The sequence below is a fragment of the Triticum urartu genome, chromosome 4, assembly GCF_003073215.2.
Source record: "Triticum urartu cultivar G1812 chromosome 4, Tu2.1, whole genome shotgun sequence".
NCBI classification, from domain to species: Eukaryota; Viridiplantae; Streptophyta; class Magnoliopsida; order Poales; family Poaceae; genus Triticum; species Triticum urartu.
In genome coordinates, this window is record NC_053025.1 from 174,773,910 (window position 1) to 174,792,330 (window position 18,421).

At 43.6% G+C, this 18,421-nt stretch overlaps 2 non-coding genes across 2 annotated transcripts; both read right to left on the bottom strand.

The window, feature by feature from the left end:
• Positions 1–2,773: 2,773 nt before the first annotated feature.
• TRNAF-GAA lies at positions 2,774–2,846 on the bottom strand. The gene has a single exon. It is a non-coding gene; the product is annotated as a tRNA-Phe (tRNA).
• A 14,312-nt stretch (positions 2,847–17,158) lies between these two features.
• Positions 17,159–17,245, bottom strand: TRNAS-GGA. The gene has a single exon. It is a non-coding gene; the product is annotated as a tRNA-Ser (tRNA).
• Positions 17,246–18,421: the final 1,176 nt, after the last annotated feature.

The window sequence follows — 18,421 nt, forward strand, 5'->3', positions numbered from 1 at the left end:
GGGTCCATCCACCCGTCCATGGACGGCGCAACTGGCTCCGAATTGAGAGTCGGAGCGGCTGCCAGTGCGATCTCCTGAACACCGTCTGATGGTAGAGCTAAATCGCACTCATCGTGACCGCGTGGCGCACAAGGCAGAGGCTCGAATCCGTCGAAGATCAAGTCTCCGCGGATATCGGCCGTGTAGTTTAAGCTTCCAAACCTGACCTGGTGGCCAGGGGCGTAACTTTCGATCTGCTCCAGATGGCCAAGTGAGTTGGCCCGCAGTGCGAAGCCGCCGAACACAAAGATCTGTCCGGGGAGAAAAGTCTCACCCTGGACTGCATCGCCATCGATGATAGAAGGAGCCATCAAGCCTAACAGCGACGACACAGAGGAACTCTCAATGAAAGCACCAATGTCGGTGTCAAAACCGGCGGATCTTGGGTAGGGGGTCCCGAACTGTGCGTCTAAGGCGGATGGTAACAAGAGGCAGGGGACACGATGTTTTACCTAGGTTTGGGCCCTCTTGATGGAGGTAAAACCCTACGTCCTGCTTGATTTATTCTTGATGATACGGGTAGTACAAGAGTTGATCTACCACGAGATCGAAGAGGCTAAACCCTAGAAGCTAGCCTATGGTATGATTGTATGTTGTCCTACGGACTAAAACCCTCCGGTTTATATAGACACCGGAGGGGGCTAGGGTTACACAAGGTCGGTTACAAAGGAGGAGATATACATATCCGTATTGCCTAGCTTGCCTTCCACGCCAAGTAGAGTCCCATCCGGACACGAGACGAAGTCTTCAATCTTGTATCTTCATAGTCAAACATTCCGACCAAAGGATATAATCCGGCTATCCGGAGACCCCCTAATCCAGGACTCCCTCAATGGCGAAAAGTAGCCTTGGAATGGTCTTAACTGAATATTTAGACAAAAAAAGAAGGAAAAGATTCTATTGAGACAGTTATGAATTTGATTGAGTTTCCCATACTTGACCAAACAAGTTCCAATTCTGTTATTTCAACTACACCAAATGATCTTTCGAGTTGGTCAAGACTCTCCAGTTTATGGCCCCTTCTATATGGTACCAGTTGTTGTTTCATTGAATTTGCTTCATTAATAGGCTCACGATTCGACTTTGATTGTTATGGATTGGTACCAAGATCAAGTCCTAGGCAAGCAAACCTAATTTTAACAGCCGGTACGGTTACAATGAAAATGGCTCCCTCTTTAGTGAGATTATACGAGCAAATGCCTGAACCAAAATACGTCATTGCTATGGGAGCCTGTACTATTACATGGGGAATGTTCAGTACAGATTCCTATAGTACTGTTCGGGGAGTTGATAAGTTAATTCCTGTGGATGTCTACTTGCCGGGCTGCCCACCTAAACCGGAGGCAGTTATAGATGCCCTAACAAAACTTCGTAAGAAGATATCACGAGAAATAGTTGAGGATCGAACTCTATCTCAAAATAAAAATAGATGTTTTACTACCAGTCACAAGCTTTATGTTAGGCGCAGTACTCATACAGGAACTTATGAGCAAGAATTGCTCTATAAATCACCATCTACATTAGATATATCTTCTGAAACTTTTTTCAAATCCAAAAGTTCAGTACCTTCCTACAAATTAGTGAATTAGGAGAGGGGCTCTTTTGTGTAGAAAAATAAAAGGCAGGGCAATCTTTCAAACTTGCATCCGAAATGTGAAATATGTATACAAAGAGGGAGAGATGAAGACAATGCAGCAGGGTTGGTTATCTAATTGGCTAGTCAAACATGAGGTGATTCATAGATCTTTGGGATTTGATCACCGAGGAATAGAGACTTTACAAATAAAAGCAGGGGATTGGGATTCCATTGCTGTCATTTTATATGTATATGGTTACAATTATTTACGCTCCCAATGTGCTTATGATGTAGCACCCGGTGGATATTTAGCTAGCGTGTATCATCTTACGAGAATACAATATGGTATAGATAATCCAGAAGAAGTCTGCATAAAAGTCTTTGCCCAAAAGGATAATCCTAGAATTCCGTTTGCCTTCTGGATTTGGAGAAGTGCCGATTTTCAAGAACGCGGATCTTATGATATGGTGGGAATCTCTTATGATAATCATCTGTGCCTTAAACATATCCTAATGCCTGAAAGTTGGATAGGCTGGCTCTTATGTAAGGATTATATAACCCCCAATTTTTCTGAAATACAAGATGCTCATTGAATGATAAGAAATTCATGCTCACTTATACAACACAACTCAAGATTTTATTCAAGTCAAGGAATATTTTTAGGTTCTTTTCCTAGATGAAACGGAATGCCTATTTATAATTAATTACTAATTATACAAAAGCATTCCAAATAGACTAAGCAAAAAAGGGTTTCATTTGGATTCCCCTATTTTGAAATTCGCATATTAATTTCCTTCATATGAACAGAAAAATAGGATGACTCAAAGAAGTTCTCTACCGGGAACTTTGTACCGCGCACATTACTTAGCACAACTAGGAAAATAAGATAAGATAAATATAATCAAGACTAAAAAAATATTCATCGGAATAGCAGAATACAAAATTATGAAACGCAAAAAAATAAAGGGGAATCTCACCCCCTTCTTTATCATAAAGAAAAGATATATTTTAAAACTTCTTTAAAAATAAAAAGAAGTGCCTCTATATTTATATTATAAATTTATCCACTTAGATGAATAATTATTATTAATGAATATGTATCACAATCCATCTCGAGGTATTTGGATCAATACCTATTCGGTGGTTCTTTTTTTTCTCTGCCAGGAACCAGATTTGAACTGGTGACACGAGGATTTTCAGTCCTCTGCTCTACCAACTGAGCTATCCTGACCTTTTCTTGCGCATCATCCTAGTAGAGTATTTGTATCTATGTCAATTAAAATGGCTAAAAATTAATTAAAGTATTTCAAATTTTAAATTTGAAAATGGGGGGGGGGGTAGTCCTATGCATTGTGCATGGTTTACTTAAATAAAACTTAAAATAGAGTGAATAACCAAGATTTCTTGCCGATACTCTAATAAAAAGAAATCTATTCAATGAACAGGATAAGATCCATTGAGTTCTCTTTGCATTCCTTTGTGAAAGAGTAGAATGAGAAAACTAATGAATCTTAAACCCATTGCATTGATAAAAAGAAAAAAGTGCATTGATAAAAAGAAAAAAAGAGGATAAATAATAATAATATAGTATAGTTAGGGAATAAAAGAGGATTTGGCGATAGAGGTTTTCCTTTTACTAGAAATTTCATTGTTGTCAGATTTTCCTTTTACAACTTATAAAGTCGACAATTTTTCCTTTTACTAGAAATTTCATTGTTGTCAGTATTGACATGTAGAATGGGACTCTCTCTTTGTCCTTGTCTGATTAATCTAGTTTTTTAAAGATCTCGAAAACTTTGAATTTGAATTGAAGAATTTGATTATTCAATATTCGATTGGAGTGGATTTACAATAATAAAAAAATTATGATATGAGTTTTTTTATTTCATAATCATTATCATTTCTAATTTCATTTTTAAAAAAGATAAAGAACCTATATTATAATTATAATATTGTGACACCTCCGATTCAATCGTACACTAATCATACACACAAACGTGTACGATCAAGGTCAAGGACTCACGGAAAGATATCACAACACAACTCTACAAATAGAATAAGTCATACAGGCATCATATTACAAGCCAGGGGCCTCGAGGGATCGAATACAAGAGCTCGATCATAGACGAGTCAGCGGAAGCAACAATACCTAAGTACAGACATAAGTTAAACAAGTTTGCCTTAAGAAGGCTAGCACAAACTGGGATACAGATCGAAAGAGGAGCAGGCCTCCTCCCTGGGATCCTCCTAAACTACTCCTGATCGTCGTCAGCGGCCTACACGTATTAGTAGGCACCTCCAGAGTAGTAGGAGTCGTCGTCAACGGTGGTGTCTTGCTCCTGGACTCCAACGTCTGGTCGTAGCAATCGGGTATAGGAAGGGGGAAAAGGGGGAGCAAAGCAACCGTGAGTACTCATCCAAAGTACTCGCAAGCAAGGAGCTACACTACATATGTATGCATTGGTATCAAATGGAAAAGGGGTAGCATATGTGGACTGAACTGCGAAATGCCGGAATAAGAGAGTAGATGGTAAGTTCACCAAGTAACATCGCATAGCATAATCCTACCCGATGATCCTCCCCTCGTCACCATGTGAGAGAGCGATCACCGGTTGTATCTGGCACTTGGAAGGATGTGTTTTATTAAGTATCTGGTTCTAGTTGTCATAAGGTCAAGGTACAACTCCAAGTCGTCCTGTTACCGAAGATCACGGCTATTCGAATAGATTAACTTCCTTGTAGGGGTGCACCACATTTCCCAACACGCTCGATCCCCTTTTGCTCGGACACACTTGTCTGGGTCATGCCCAGCCTCGGAAGATCAACATGTCGCAACCCTACCTAGGCACAACAGAGAGGTCAGCACGCTGGTCTAAATCCTATGGTGAAGGGGTCTGGGCCCATCACCCATTGCACACCTGCACGTTGCGTACGCGGCCGGTGAGCAGACCTAGCCTCCCTTATATAGGAGCAAGTGTTCCAGTCCAACCCGGCGCGCGCCGCTCAGTCGCTAACGTCACGAAGGCTTCGGCTGATACCACGACATCGAGTGCCCATAACTGTTACCGCATAGTTGGTTAGTGCGTATAGGCCAGTGGCCAGACTCAGATCAAATACCAAGATCTCATTAAGTGTGTTATTTTGAAGTAACCGCAAACACCGACCAGGGCCAGGCCCACCTCTCTCCTGGGTGGTCTCAACCTGCCCTGTCGCTCCACCACAAAGTAACAGTTGGGGGCCATCGGGAACCCAGGCCCACCACTACCTTGATGGAACCACCTGCCCCTTCATCCCCCATATCCGAATCACTTGCGGGTACTCAACGAGCCGACCCGACTTTAGTCACAACATGTATCACGTGTAATATGTATAGTATATATACCCCTGATCACCTCCCAAGTGATCAAGGCCCGATAGTATAGCATGGCAGACGGACAAGAATGAAGGGCCACTGATGGAAAAATATCATCCTATACTAAGCAATTAGGATTGCAGGTAAAGGTAACAACAGTAGTAGCAAAGACAGGCTATGCATCAGGATAGGATTAACGGTAAGCAGTAACAAGCTACACTACTCTAATGCAAGCAGTAGAGAGAAGAATAGGCGATATCGGGTTGATCAAAGGGGGGGCTTGCCTGGTTGCTCTGGCAAGTAGGGGTCGTCAACAACGTAGTTGATCGGGGCATCAGCAGCGGCGTCAGTCTCATAGTCTACCGGAGAGAAGAGGGGGAGGAAACAACGAATACAATGCAAATAGATGCATAACAATGCATGACATGACAATGAGTGGTGCTAGGTGTGCCCTAACGCAGTAGGAGGCGATACCGGCGAAGGGTGAAAACATCCGGGAAAGTATCCCCGGTGTTTCGCGTTTTTAGATGGATGAATCAGAGGGGGAAAGTTGTGTGTTTGCTATGCTAGGGATGCGTGGCGGACGAACGGGCTGCGTACCGGATTCGTCTCGTCGTTCTGAGCAACTTTCATGTACAAAGTTTTTCCATCCGAGCTACGGTTTATTTTATATTAATTTTAAAAGATTTAAATCATTTTTAGGATTATTTAATTATTTTAAATCAACATTATCCAGAATAGTGTTGCTGGCGTCATCATGACGTCAGCAGTCAACTATGACCGTTGACTGGTCAAACTGACAGATGGGGCCCGTTTGTCATAGACTCTCTAATCTAATTAGGTTTTAATTAATTAACACTAGCTAATTAGGTTAATTAAACATAATTAACTAAGTTAATTATTTAATCTAATTAATTATTTGATATATTTTTTAATATATATTTTTTAAATCTTTTTTTAAAGGCCAGGGAACTAGGCCTGCATGTAAGTGGCCTAGGGGGGTTTGTGGGTGCTGGGCAAAACGGGCAGCAGGCGTCTGGGCGTTGTCGAACCGGGCAGAGGGCTGCGGGGCGCCGGGGGCCACGGCGCTGGCCAGGCGGCCGGAGCGGCAGCCGCGGCGGCGAAAGGAGGCGCGGGGACGCGGGGCGGCTGTGCTCAGCGAGCAAGTGCAGTGGGGCGGAGCGGGGAGCGAGGGGGAGGGGAGCGGTAGCGCAGGTGAGCCGCGCGGTAGGGTGTGGAGCAGCAGCGCCGGCGAGAGGGGCTGCGCGGGCGGGGAGGCCACAACACGGGCGCTGGTGACCAGCAGGCAGGGACAGACGGCCTCGGGCGGATGAGCGTGGCCAGGGGCGCGCAGGGTGCGCACGGCGGTGGCGGCGGCCAGAGGTGGGAGCGCGCGAACGCGGACCAGAAGGACAAGGACGGCAGCGGGATTGGCACGGGCACGGGAATAGGACCGCGTCCTTCAACACGCCGAATTGGAGGCGCGGGTGTCTACGACGTCCGATTTGACGAGGAAAAGAGGGGAACGGACGGCAAAGCTGACCGCGAGGAGGTGGATGGCGAGCTCGTCGAGGGTCGGGGTGGACCGGAGTGTCTTGATGGCGATGGCGCGCGTCAGCCGCAAATGAGGAATAAGATGCGAGAGACAAAGATGGGGGCGTCCCGGCTCCAATCTGGTGATGTATAGGGCGTAGCGAACGATGGTGGCTCTCCTGAGCACCGAGGCGCTGCAAGGGGAAGCCGGTGGTCATGTGAGCGACGGCGACACGCACTGGGCCTCACGGGTGAGCTCAAATCGAAGGGGGTGAGACAAGGGGGAGGAGTATGGGCGGACTACGGTTCGTGGTGGAGGCGTGGGCGGCCTTGTAGCCGTCGACGCTACAGGGGGATGACGTCGTGTCGTCCATCCCACGGCGCATCGTGTGCGCGGGCTCGGGCATGCTGCCACAGAAGGGGAGGGAGAAGACGACAGAGATGGGGGAAGGCAGGCTGGGCCGGCCATTAGTTAGGTGGGCCAAAGAGAGCAGTACTTTAGGTCCACCTCTCTTTTCTTTCTTTAATTTTCTTTTATATCTTCTGTTTTCTATTTTGCCACTGTTTAGCATTTTAGTTTAGTACCAAATGACTTTTGTAATAAATGGAATTTAGCACCTAATTCAATCATAGTGTTTAGGGACCACCCACAAATCTTCGGATTATTTTGAAAGGCTTAAATATTGGTTTATTTGAAAAGGCCAAAATAATTGCTGCTGGACCCTTTATTATTTTCCTAGGAATTTATCTGTGAGTCTAAGTCTGTTTGTTTCTACATGACAATTCCCTAGTGAATATTGGCAACATCCCCAACATTTTAGTTTTGCAATTTGAAGAAATTCTATTTTGACTTTATTTTCAATTTTGAATTTAAACTTGGTTTGGATTAAGTGAGCTTTAGCAAACTAGTTGCAATGACATGGCACCATTAACAAAGGTTTACTGTAGCTTAATTACCGAGGCATCACAAATCTCCCCCACTACAAGAAATCTCGTCCCGAGATTTGGGAGCGGGAGTAAGGGGGAAGGGATTTGGTTACGAAATTCTAACGGATCTTCTCGGTCTTGGTTGATCTTCTCGAAGAAGTTGACTGCTTCCATTGGTGTCTCCATTCCTTTGCTTTAGGTTATCAGGATAAGTCATCAGCCTTTCTTGGTGAACTCCATCGTACTTACGAATAGGAAAGGGGCAGCCCGACAACGATAGAATGCTATCAGGGGAAATCATCTGGGGGTTATCCCATGAATGATCACATAAGTAACTCTCGAATTGGTCAAATGAAATGCATTTAGAGTCGATCAAGAAGGTACGGTAAGAAGTTTTAAGCGGTTAGTCAACCGTTCGATGTCTTAATCAAGGCATGAAAGGGGTTCAGAGCAGCGGGAATAGGTGTCGCATCTGATACTAGAATAGGTCATCTTTAGGAAGGTGACACCTGAACTACATATGGGGTCAAACGTGCGGAATACTTTGGCAACAGGGGTGTACAGGAGAGTCAGGTTTGGATCCTGTGGAATTGTGGGTTATGGGCCCACCTTGTGGGTTAGAAATAGGAGGTGCAGCGATATCTTGCACGGTTATGATAGCAAGGCATGCCAGAGAATAGCCTATCGGTTATGTCGGCAACAACATCGGTACCAAGGGAGAGGGACGATGAGAACCATTTTCCTGCTCGTTGAACGAGGCGAACCAATAGGTAAAGTTCTCGTCCATCGGCGGTTACCGGAAAGTCATCAACAGTAGAAATAGGGTCTCACTGACAGAGTTGTACACCGAGGTGTTTACATAAGCAATGAATTATTACTGCTTAGATCATGTAGATCACAAGAAAGGTTAAACCAAACAACAGAAAGGAAAATATGGTTATCAGATTAAACAGAACAATGGAAAGGAAAATGTGTTTAAACACATATTTCAGGGGTATATCCTTCCCAAGGACAAGCAGAGCATGATATCCATGACAAGATATAAATAGAAAACCCTTTAGATGAGGGGAGAGAAATTTCATGACATTACCCATACAACGGTGTTTGGATAATTGATAAGGAATTTTTTTCATTGCGCTTCAAATGTTATTATTGAAACCGGAGTACCACAGGTATGCTTCGAGATAGCATTGACATGGCCGTCAAGTAATGGTCAGAATTTGGATGCACAAAGGATCCATCAAGAACAACTTATAGAATAAGTCTTACGATTTCCTCATGGAAGAATCACTAACCTTGCTAAGAAGGGAACTATAACAATAGATCCTACGGCCAGGTGTGCTAGGCATGACATCTTACTGGTTCATATAAAAGACCAGTGTTATAACTCTTGGGAATATGTTCCAACCATCATATCTGACCGAGATTCAGATCTGATTGGTGTCGGGATACCTCAGGCTCATGATGCCTGAGAAGAAAAGGTGCGACACAAATTAACGAGGTGACATCGTAAGACTCTCGGGGAACGAACTATGGCAGAGAGTTCCGAAACAAGAATTCATCATTAAGCCAAGGAGAGAATGAGGGGTGGCTGATGGTCTCAGCGACAATCCTCAAGATTTCCAAAAAGATGGATTTCCACAATTATGTGAATAAGGAGATAACATTTGTCAGATCAAATGATATAATGGTGTATGCTCGAGGAATGCATACACAATTAAGCATTGATTGAAAGGTGCACCAGAAATATGGGCTTAGGTAGCAAGATCAATGTTGGAAGGGTGATTTGATATCCAGTACACAAAGAATGTAACTATCATTCATTAACTTACAAGCAATAGGGTTCCCAAAAGTTTTGAATTCTTCACATCACAGTCCATTTGTTGGTATTCCGGTTAGGAATAACACGGGGACTAAGAAATGAAGGGAGATGGCGATAGGTATCAATTGTATCAAGAATTCTTAAGAGATGGTGAAGTTCTCACAATATTCTTGATATATAAGATGGTATTAATTCAAGGTAGGACATAAGATAAGCTGGATAGCCATGAACTCAAGGTATAACACAAAACACGAACAATTTTGTGTTGAACGGAAGGGAATAAAATGACTGATGATTAAACAAATCATTAAGGGCAAGGATGGTATTTCTCATCAAGAATTCGATTGATATCCTGGAAGGAGTCAAAATGTTGACGATGATCACGACACATTTGTCGAGAGATTTCATGAAGACGTAATCGATCAACGATGGCATCAAATCAAAGGAAGCGAAAGGTTAATGGGACCAAGGGTATGACACAATACCCAAACCAAGCTTGTTATTGAAGGTGAAACGATAAGACGAGGAAGATCGACATAAGCTTAGCTCATCGTCAAAATTTTTGCTCCGGGAAGAAGGGCCAGGTAGCACAGTTAAAATCGGCACAACAAGGATATAGCAAAGCAGGCTAGGAATGACGTGATCGAGTTCAAACTTGTAAGTAATGAAGGTTACCAAGAGTTGTTTAATCGCGGTGCAGACTCGAGTCAGTTATCGGTGTCTCCGAGTGTTTAATAACTCGGAGCCAGTGAAATATTGGAATCGGTGAGAATGTAGCACTTGATGAAGAACTCATAAGAAGTTATGCAGTTCCGTGATTATCTTGAGATACCAGTGGGTAATACTCAACAACAAATCAAAGTAGAGGTTGGACTGGTGTATTACTCTGCATAAGACAAGTGCTTAAACTTGTACGAGAAATGGTATTTAAAGGAGAACATGGTCGAAAGCATGATTGCAAAGGATCAATTCACTGATATCAGATGTTATTATACCAAAGGGAATAGTTATTATTACAAGAAGCTTCCATGATAGGATCTACATCGTGTCCATGGGCATGAACACAAAGTTCAAGGTCGACTCCCACTTCTTCAATGTATAACCTTCCATTCTCCTCTCGCTTTTCGAAGATGACATTAGTAGTCGAAAGTTTTACCTAGTAAAATACTAGACAATTATGACCCGTGAAATCTTTAGGGTCCACACAGAGTTAGGAAGGCATAGTTTTAACCCATCGGGGCATCTTATGAACTCATACCAGCAACTCCAGGAGCAAATAACTCAAGCTCAGGAGCAGAGCATGGTTGACAAAAGCAGGGGATACAATTTACCAAAGGCATTAGGTATCCGATGAAAGGCTCACAAGTTTAATGAATATGAAGGACGGTGTCAGACAAAATCCAGCAAAGGATCTGGTGGTCCACAAGGGATCTTATGTGAGCATCGGTACTCAACCAGAGGAAGAAAGAATGCAAGGAGATCAGATTATAGAAACAACTGACTAACTCAAAGCTCAAATGCAAAGGAATTATGAATTCCAAGACAAGGGATCAGAAGCAATGCTCTGATTAGGGATGGATAAGTTGAATAGCCTTAGAGGCACAATCGATGGCAATTTGATTGGTCGAGATCCAGCTCATGTTTAAAATGACGTCTGAGCCAGAAGGATGAAAAGAAGGATCTGACTAAGGATTGCGAGCATTCACAACATATTGATTCAACAGACTCATACTGATAATGACTAAGGATGCCAATAAGATTACCGGACTTATGAGGTTAATCCTAATGCAAGCAAGCAAGAATTTCAAGAGCAATAGGTTGTTGAGGATTTTCGAGGATCGAATGGTATTTCTAAGACTTTTGTGAAATACATGAATCAACTGGGGATGAGCGGATACTCGATAAGTGCAAGAAATTATCTGTAAGGGTATTCAGGTGGCAAAGAACTACAAGGCAGAAGGCACAAATTGTTCCCGGAACAACAACGAGTATTGGAGGGTATCTTGTAATAACAAGAGCAACTGGGGACTAATGTAAGATTGGCAAGTGCATGTAGTTTTCTATAGGGGTTAACGGTTGAAGGGAATTGCAAAAACAATGAGAACAAGTTCTCGGGATAACATCGGAGAGTATCTTCGGAATCCTTCGGCGCACCAAGCATCTGGAGCGAGGGGCTCTCCGGGAGGAAGTAATTACGAGAACCTAGAGTCAGAGTTACTAAAATTATTTAACCCGAATAGAAGAGAGATCAGAATCCCAGAGTATAGGTTGAGGAATAAAAGATCCTAATACCACCCAATGGCGACATGGGCTCATGGGCCGCACAGCCATGTTAGTAAAACAATTTTCACTAACTAGACTCGACTTCAGCCAAGTAGTGTGGAAGGGGGATTCCTACAGGTAGTTGGCTCTGATACCAACTTGTGACGCCCCCGATTCAATCGTACACTAATCATACATGCAAACGTGTACGATCAAGATCAGGGACTCACGGGAAGATATCCCAACACAACTCTACATATAAAATAAGTCATACAAGCATCATATTACAAGTCAGGGGCCTCGAGGGCTCGAATACAAGAGCTCGATCATAGACGAGTCAGCGGAAGCAACAATATCTGAGTAGAGACATAAGTTAAACAAGTTTGCCTTAAGAAGGCTAGCACAAACTGGGATACAAATCGAAAGAGGCGCAGGCCTCCTGCCTGGGATCCTCCTAAACTACTCCTGATCGTCGTCAGCGGCCTGCACATAGTAGTAGGCACCTCCAGAGTAGTAGGAGTCGTCGTCAACGATGGTGTCTTGCTCCTGGACTCCAACGTCTGGTCGTAGCAATCGGGTATAGGAAGGGGGAAAAGGGGGAGCAAAGCAACCGTGAGTACTCATCCAAAGTACTCGCAAGCAAGGAGCTACACTACATATGTATGCATTGGTATCAAATGGAAAAGGGGTAGCATATGTGGACTGAACTGCAGAATGCCGGAATAAGAGGGGGATAGCTAGTCCTATCGAAGACTACGCTTCTGGTAACCTCCATCTTGCAGCAGAAGAAGAGAGTATATGGTAAGTTCACCAAGTAACATCGCATAGCATAATCCTACCCGATGATCCTCCCCTCGTCGCCCTGTGAGAGAGCGATCACAAGTTGTATCTGGCACTTGGAAGGATGTGTTTTATTAAGTATCCGGTTCTAATTGTCATAAGGTCAAGGTACAACTCCAAGTCGTCCTGTTACCGAAGATCACAGCTATTCGAATAGATTAACTTCCCTGCAGGGGTGCACCACATTTCCCAACACGCTCGATCCCCTTTGTCCGGACACACTTGTCAGGGTCATGCCCGGCCTCGGAAGATCAACACGTCGCAGCCCTACCTAGGCACAACAGAGAGGTCAGCACGCTAGTCTAAATCCTATGGCAAAGGGGTTTGGGCCCATCGCCCATTGCACACCTGCACGTTGCGTACGCGGTCGGTGAGCAGACCTAGCCTCCCTTATACAAGAGCAGGCGTTCGAGTCCAACACGGCGCGCGCTGCTCAGTCGCTGATGTCACGAAGGCTTCGGCTGATACCACGATGTCGAGTGCCCATAACTATTCTCGCGTAGTTGGTTAGTGCTCATAGGCCAGTGGCCAAACTCAGATCAAATACCAAGATCTCGTTAAGCGTGTTATTTTGAAGTAACCGCGAACACCGACCAGGGCCGGGCCCACCTCTCTCCTGGGTGGTCTCAACCTGCCCTGTCGCTCCACCACAAAGTAACTGTCGGGGACCGTCAGGAACCCAGGCGCACCACTACCTGGATGGAACCACCTACCCCTTCACCCCCCATTTCTGAATCACTTGTGGGTACTCATCGAGCCGACCCGACTTTAGTCACAACATGTATCACGTGTAATATGTATAGTATATATACCCGTGGTCACCTCCCAAGTGATCACGGCCCGATATTATAGCATGGCAGACGGACACGAATGAAGGGCCACTGATGGAAAACTAGCATCATATACTAAGCAATTAGGATTGCAGGTAAAGGTAACAACAGTAGTAGCAAAGACAGGCTATGCATCAGGATAGGATTAACGGAAAGCAGTAACAAGCTACACTACTCTAATGCAAGCAGTAGAGAGAAGAATAGGCGATATCGGGTTGATCAAAGGGGGCTTGCCTGGTTGCTCTAGCAAGTAGGGGTTGTCAACAACATAGTTGATCGGGGCACCAGCAGCGGCGTCAGTCTCGTAATCTACCAGAGAGAAGAGGGGGAAGAAACAATGAATACAATGCAAACAGATGAATAACGATGCATGACATGACAATGAGCGGTGCTAGGTGTGCCCTAACGTAGTAGGAGGCGATACCGGCGAAGGGGGAAACATCCGGGAAAGTATCCCCGGTGTTTCGCGTTTTCAGACGGATGAATCGGAGGGGGAAAGTTGTGTGTTTGCTATGCTAGGGATGCGTGGCGGACGAACGGGCTGCGTATCTGGATTCGTCTCGTCGTTCTGAGCAACTTTCATGTACACAGTTTTTCCATCTGAGCTACGGTTTATTTTATATTAATTTTAAAAGATTTAAATCATTTTTAGGATTATTTAATTATTTTAAATCAACATTATCTAGAATAGTGTTGCTGAGTCATCATGACGTCAGCAGTCAACTGTGACCGTTGACTGGTCAAACTGACAGATGGGGCCCGTTTGTCATAGACTGTTTAATCGAATTAGGTTTTAATTAATTAACACTAGCTAATAAGGTTAAGTAAACATAATTAACTAAGTTAATTAATTAATCTAATTATTTATTTAATATATTTTTTATTATATATTGGTTTAATCTTTTTTTGAAGGTCAGGGAACTGGGGCCTGCATGTAAGTGGCCCAGGGGGTTTGCAGGTACTGGGCGAAACGGGCAGCAGGCGTCTGGGCGTTGCCGAACCCGGAAGAGGGCTGCGGGGCGCCGGGGGCCACGGCGCTGGCCAGGCGGCCGGAGCGGCAGCCGCCGCGGCAAGAGGAGGCACGGGGACGCGGGGCAGCGGTGGTCGGCGAGCAGGTGCAGCGGAGCGGAGCGGGGAGCAAGGGGGAGTGGAGCGGTAGCGCAGGTGAGCCGCGCGGTAGGGTGTGGAGCAGCAGCACCGGCGAGAGGGGTTGCGCGGGCGGGGAGGCCACAGCACGGGCGCTGGTGACCAGCAGGCAGGGATAGGCGGCCTCGCGCGGGTGAGCGTGGCAAGGGGTGCGCAGGGCGCGCACGACGGCGGCGGCGGCCAGAGGCGGGAGCGCGCAGACGCGGACCACAAGGACAAGGACGGCAGCAGGATTGGCGCGGGCACGGGAACAGGACCACGGCCTTCAACACGCCGAACTGGAGGCGCGGGTGTCTACGACGTCCGATTCGACGGGGAAAAGAGGGGAACGGACGGCAAAGCTCACCACGAGGGGGTGGATGGCGAGCTTGTCGAGGGTCGGGGTGGACCAGAGTGTCTGGATCGGGCGATGGCGCGCGTCAGCCGCAAATGAGGAAGAAGATGTGAGAGACGAAGACGGGGGCGTCCCGGCTCCAATCTGGTGATGTAGAAGGCGTAGCGAACGACGGTGGCCCTCCTGAGCACCGAGGCGCAGCGAGGGGAAGCCGGTGGTCATGTGAGCGACGGCGACACGCACTGGTCCTCACGGGTGAGCTCAAATCGAAGGGGGTGAGACGAGGGGGAAGAGTATGGGCGGACTAGGGTTCATGGTGGAGGTGCGGGAGCCCTTGTAGCTGTCGGCGCTATAGGGGGACGACGCCGTGTCGTCCATCCCACGGCGCATCGCGTGCGTGGGCTCGGGCATGCTGCCACAGAAGGGGAGGGAGAAGACAACAGAGATGGGGGAAGGAAGGCTGGGCTGGCCATTAGTTAGGTGGGCCAAAGAGAGCAGTACTTTAGGTCCACCTCTCTTTTCTTTCTTTAATTTTCTTTTATATCTTCTGTTTTCTATTTTGCCACTGTTTAGCATTTTAGTTTAGTACCAAATGACTTTCGTAATAAATGGAATTTAGCACCTAATTCAATCATAGTGTTTAGGGACCACCCACAAATATTCGGATTATTTTGAAAGGCTTAAATATTGGTTTATTTGAAAAGGCCAAAATAATTGTTGTTGGACCCTTTATTATTTTCCTAGGAATTTATCTGTGAGTCTAAGTCTGTTTGTTTCTACATGACAATTCCCTAGTGAATATTGGCAACATCCCCAACATTTTAGTTTTGCAATTTGAAGAAACTCTATTTTGACTTTATTTTCAATTTTGAATTTAAACTTGGTTTGGATTAAGTGAGCTTTAGCAAACTAGTTGCAATGACATGGCACCATTAACAAAGGTTTACTGTAGCTTAATTACCCAGGCGTCACAAATATAATATGAGTTCTGTGATTAATCGTTTGCTATGTCAGTATCTATACATGTTTATTAAATGTATAAGGTATAAAAGCCCTCTTTCTCTAATTTAGAATTAGAAGGAATTCCACTAACAACACAACGTAATAACTCGATTCGTTAGAACAGCTTCCATTGAGTCTCTGCACCTATCCTTTTCCTTTGTATTCTAGTTCGAGAACCCCTTGTTTTCTCAAAACACGGATTTGGCTCAGGATTTCCCTTTTTTAATTCCAGGGTTTCTCTGAATTTTGAAGTTACCACTTAGCAGGTTTCCATACCAAGGCTCAATACAATCAAGTCTGTAGCGTCTACCGATTTCGCCATATCCCCATTCCCCTCTTCTTTGAGACCAGGATTCCTTGTGTAATTTCATCCATCTCTTAGTTTTTTAATCATTGAGTTCATCACTCAATGTCTTCTAGCAGTTTAGTTCGACTCTATTTAGTTGATTTTACTCTGTTGATTTTACTCTATTTATCCTGTAGTTTAATTCAGTTTTAATTTTGATGTATTTTGTAATGTAAATACAATGAAATTAATTGTGTAAAATGAAATTTCAATAAAAATAACAAAAGGAGTCTTCATGTCCCGTTATCAAGGACCTCGTTTAAAAAAATACGCCATCTGGGAGCTTTACCAGGACTCACTAGAAAAACACCTAAATCCGGAATTAATCTTAAAAAAAATTCAATTGTGGGAAAAAGGAGCAATATCATATTCGTCTTCAAGAAAAACAAAAATTGCATTTTCATATGGTGTGACAGAATGACAATTACTTAGATATTTACATATCGCTGGAAAAGAAAAAAGGTCAACAGGCCAGGTTTTACTACAATTACTTGAAATGCGTTTGGATAATATCCTTTTTCGATTGGGTATGGCTTCAACCATTCCCGGGGCCCGCCAATTAGTCAACCATAGACATATTTTAATTAATGTTCATATAGTCAATATACCATGTTTTCGTTGCAAACCCCGAGATATTATTACTACGAAAGATAACCAAAGATAAAAAGGTCTGGTTCAAAATTATATTGCTTCATCGGACCCGGGGAAATTGCCAAAGCATTTGGCGATTGACACGTTGGAATATAAAGGACTAGTAAATAAAATCCTAGATAGGAAGTGGGTCGGTCTCAAAATAAATGAGTTGTTAGTTGTAGAATATTACTCTCATCAGACTTGAACTTAACGAAAAAAGGAAAGGTTCATAGAATTTTCTTCCCCTTCCCCTTTCCTCGAACTAAATCGCCCTAAGACCATTACCATTAATTTGTATTTTCCCATCAACTAGCTAAAATTGATTAACCCTAGGATTAGGATCCTTTTTTCTTTTTTCCTCTATGTGTATTTTACATACCACGGTAATTTGCTATAGAGAATTTCTAATTTCTATTAAATCGAAATAATATAATATAAGATATTATATTATTGGTGGAAAATATTGTTATTTGATTTGATACATTGTGATCCTTAACGTTGATGAATTAAGAAAAACGGAAAGAGAGGGATTCGAACCCTCAGTAAACAAAAGTCTACATAGCAGTTCCAATGCTACGCCTTGAACCGCTCGGCCATCTCTCCTACATAACTTATTATGGAGAATAAACTGAGTGGATGGCGAGTTTTCTTATTCCTGCAGTACAGGTACAACCGCAACCACTCGGGGGTTCCATAGTTCTATTGGAAAAATTCCTTTTGATCTAAGTGGAAGGATACATGATTTTTTACTAGAAATTGCGCTCGCTATAAAATAAAAGTTTTAATTTGGGTTTTCCCGCAACTAAAGAAAAATAAAATGGAAGAATTCTTCTTATTGCATAATAAAATAAAGAAACCTTAGAATTCCGTTTGCATAATATACGCTACACCATACTATCGAAATCAAAAATAGGGTATGAGACAATTAATAACTTTGAAAACACGAAATAGTTTAACATAAGTTGTTGTTCAGAAATAGGAAAGCAGAATGAAATCCAGTCTTAGTCAAATATTTCATATCTCTTCTTATCCATTTAAACATATGGATTTATAGTAGAGCATATGGATCAATCTATTTATAATTATAAGAATCGTATGTGTTTGTTTTTATGTTATTTTGTGAAGAAATTAAAACAATTCTATATAGAATGGGTTGGGAATTATGCCTAGATCCTATGTAAATGGAAATTTCATTGATAAGACCTCCTCAATTGTAGCCAATATTTTATTGCGAATAATTCCGACAACCTCAGGAGAAAAAAGGCATTTACTTATTATAGAGATGGTGCGATTTGACTCTTTTTTTTTGCTTTTTTAGCCCTACCTATATCTCAGTCTTACGAAAAAGAGAGGGGGTTGGCATAGAGAGAACCAAATTTGTAAACCAAACAAACCCATGCTTCGGGAAGGTGACGCGAATTAACAATTCCTTCTGTCGTGTATCCTCGATTGATGCGGCTTCAGATACTTCAATTGTAGATTTGAGTATTGAGCGAAAGGTTACACCTACAGGATATGGTATGGTATGGATTACAGGCCAATCCTACTCTATTAGTATTCGTAGGCAGCATAGGGGAGAAAAGCACTACACCTAGAAATAGGAATCAAAAAGAGAAAAACTTTGTTAGAAATTACCCCTTTCCTGATCGGTATCAGGGCTGGGAAGAATGGCTGGGATAACAAACAACCATCAGGTTTGTACTTTGGATACCCCTATAACCATCAAAGATCGTTGAAGTAGCTAATTCCTCTAAATAGGAGGCGTTGAGAACAAAGAAA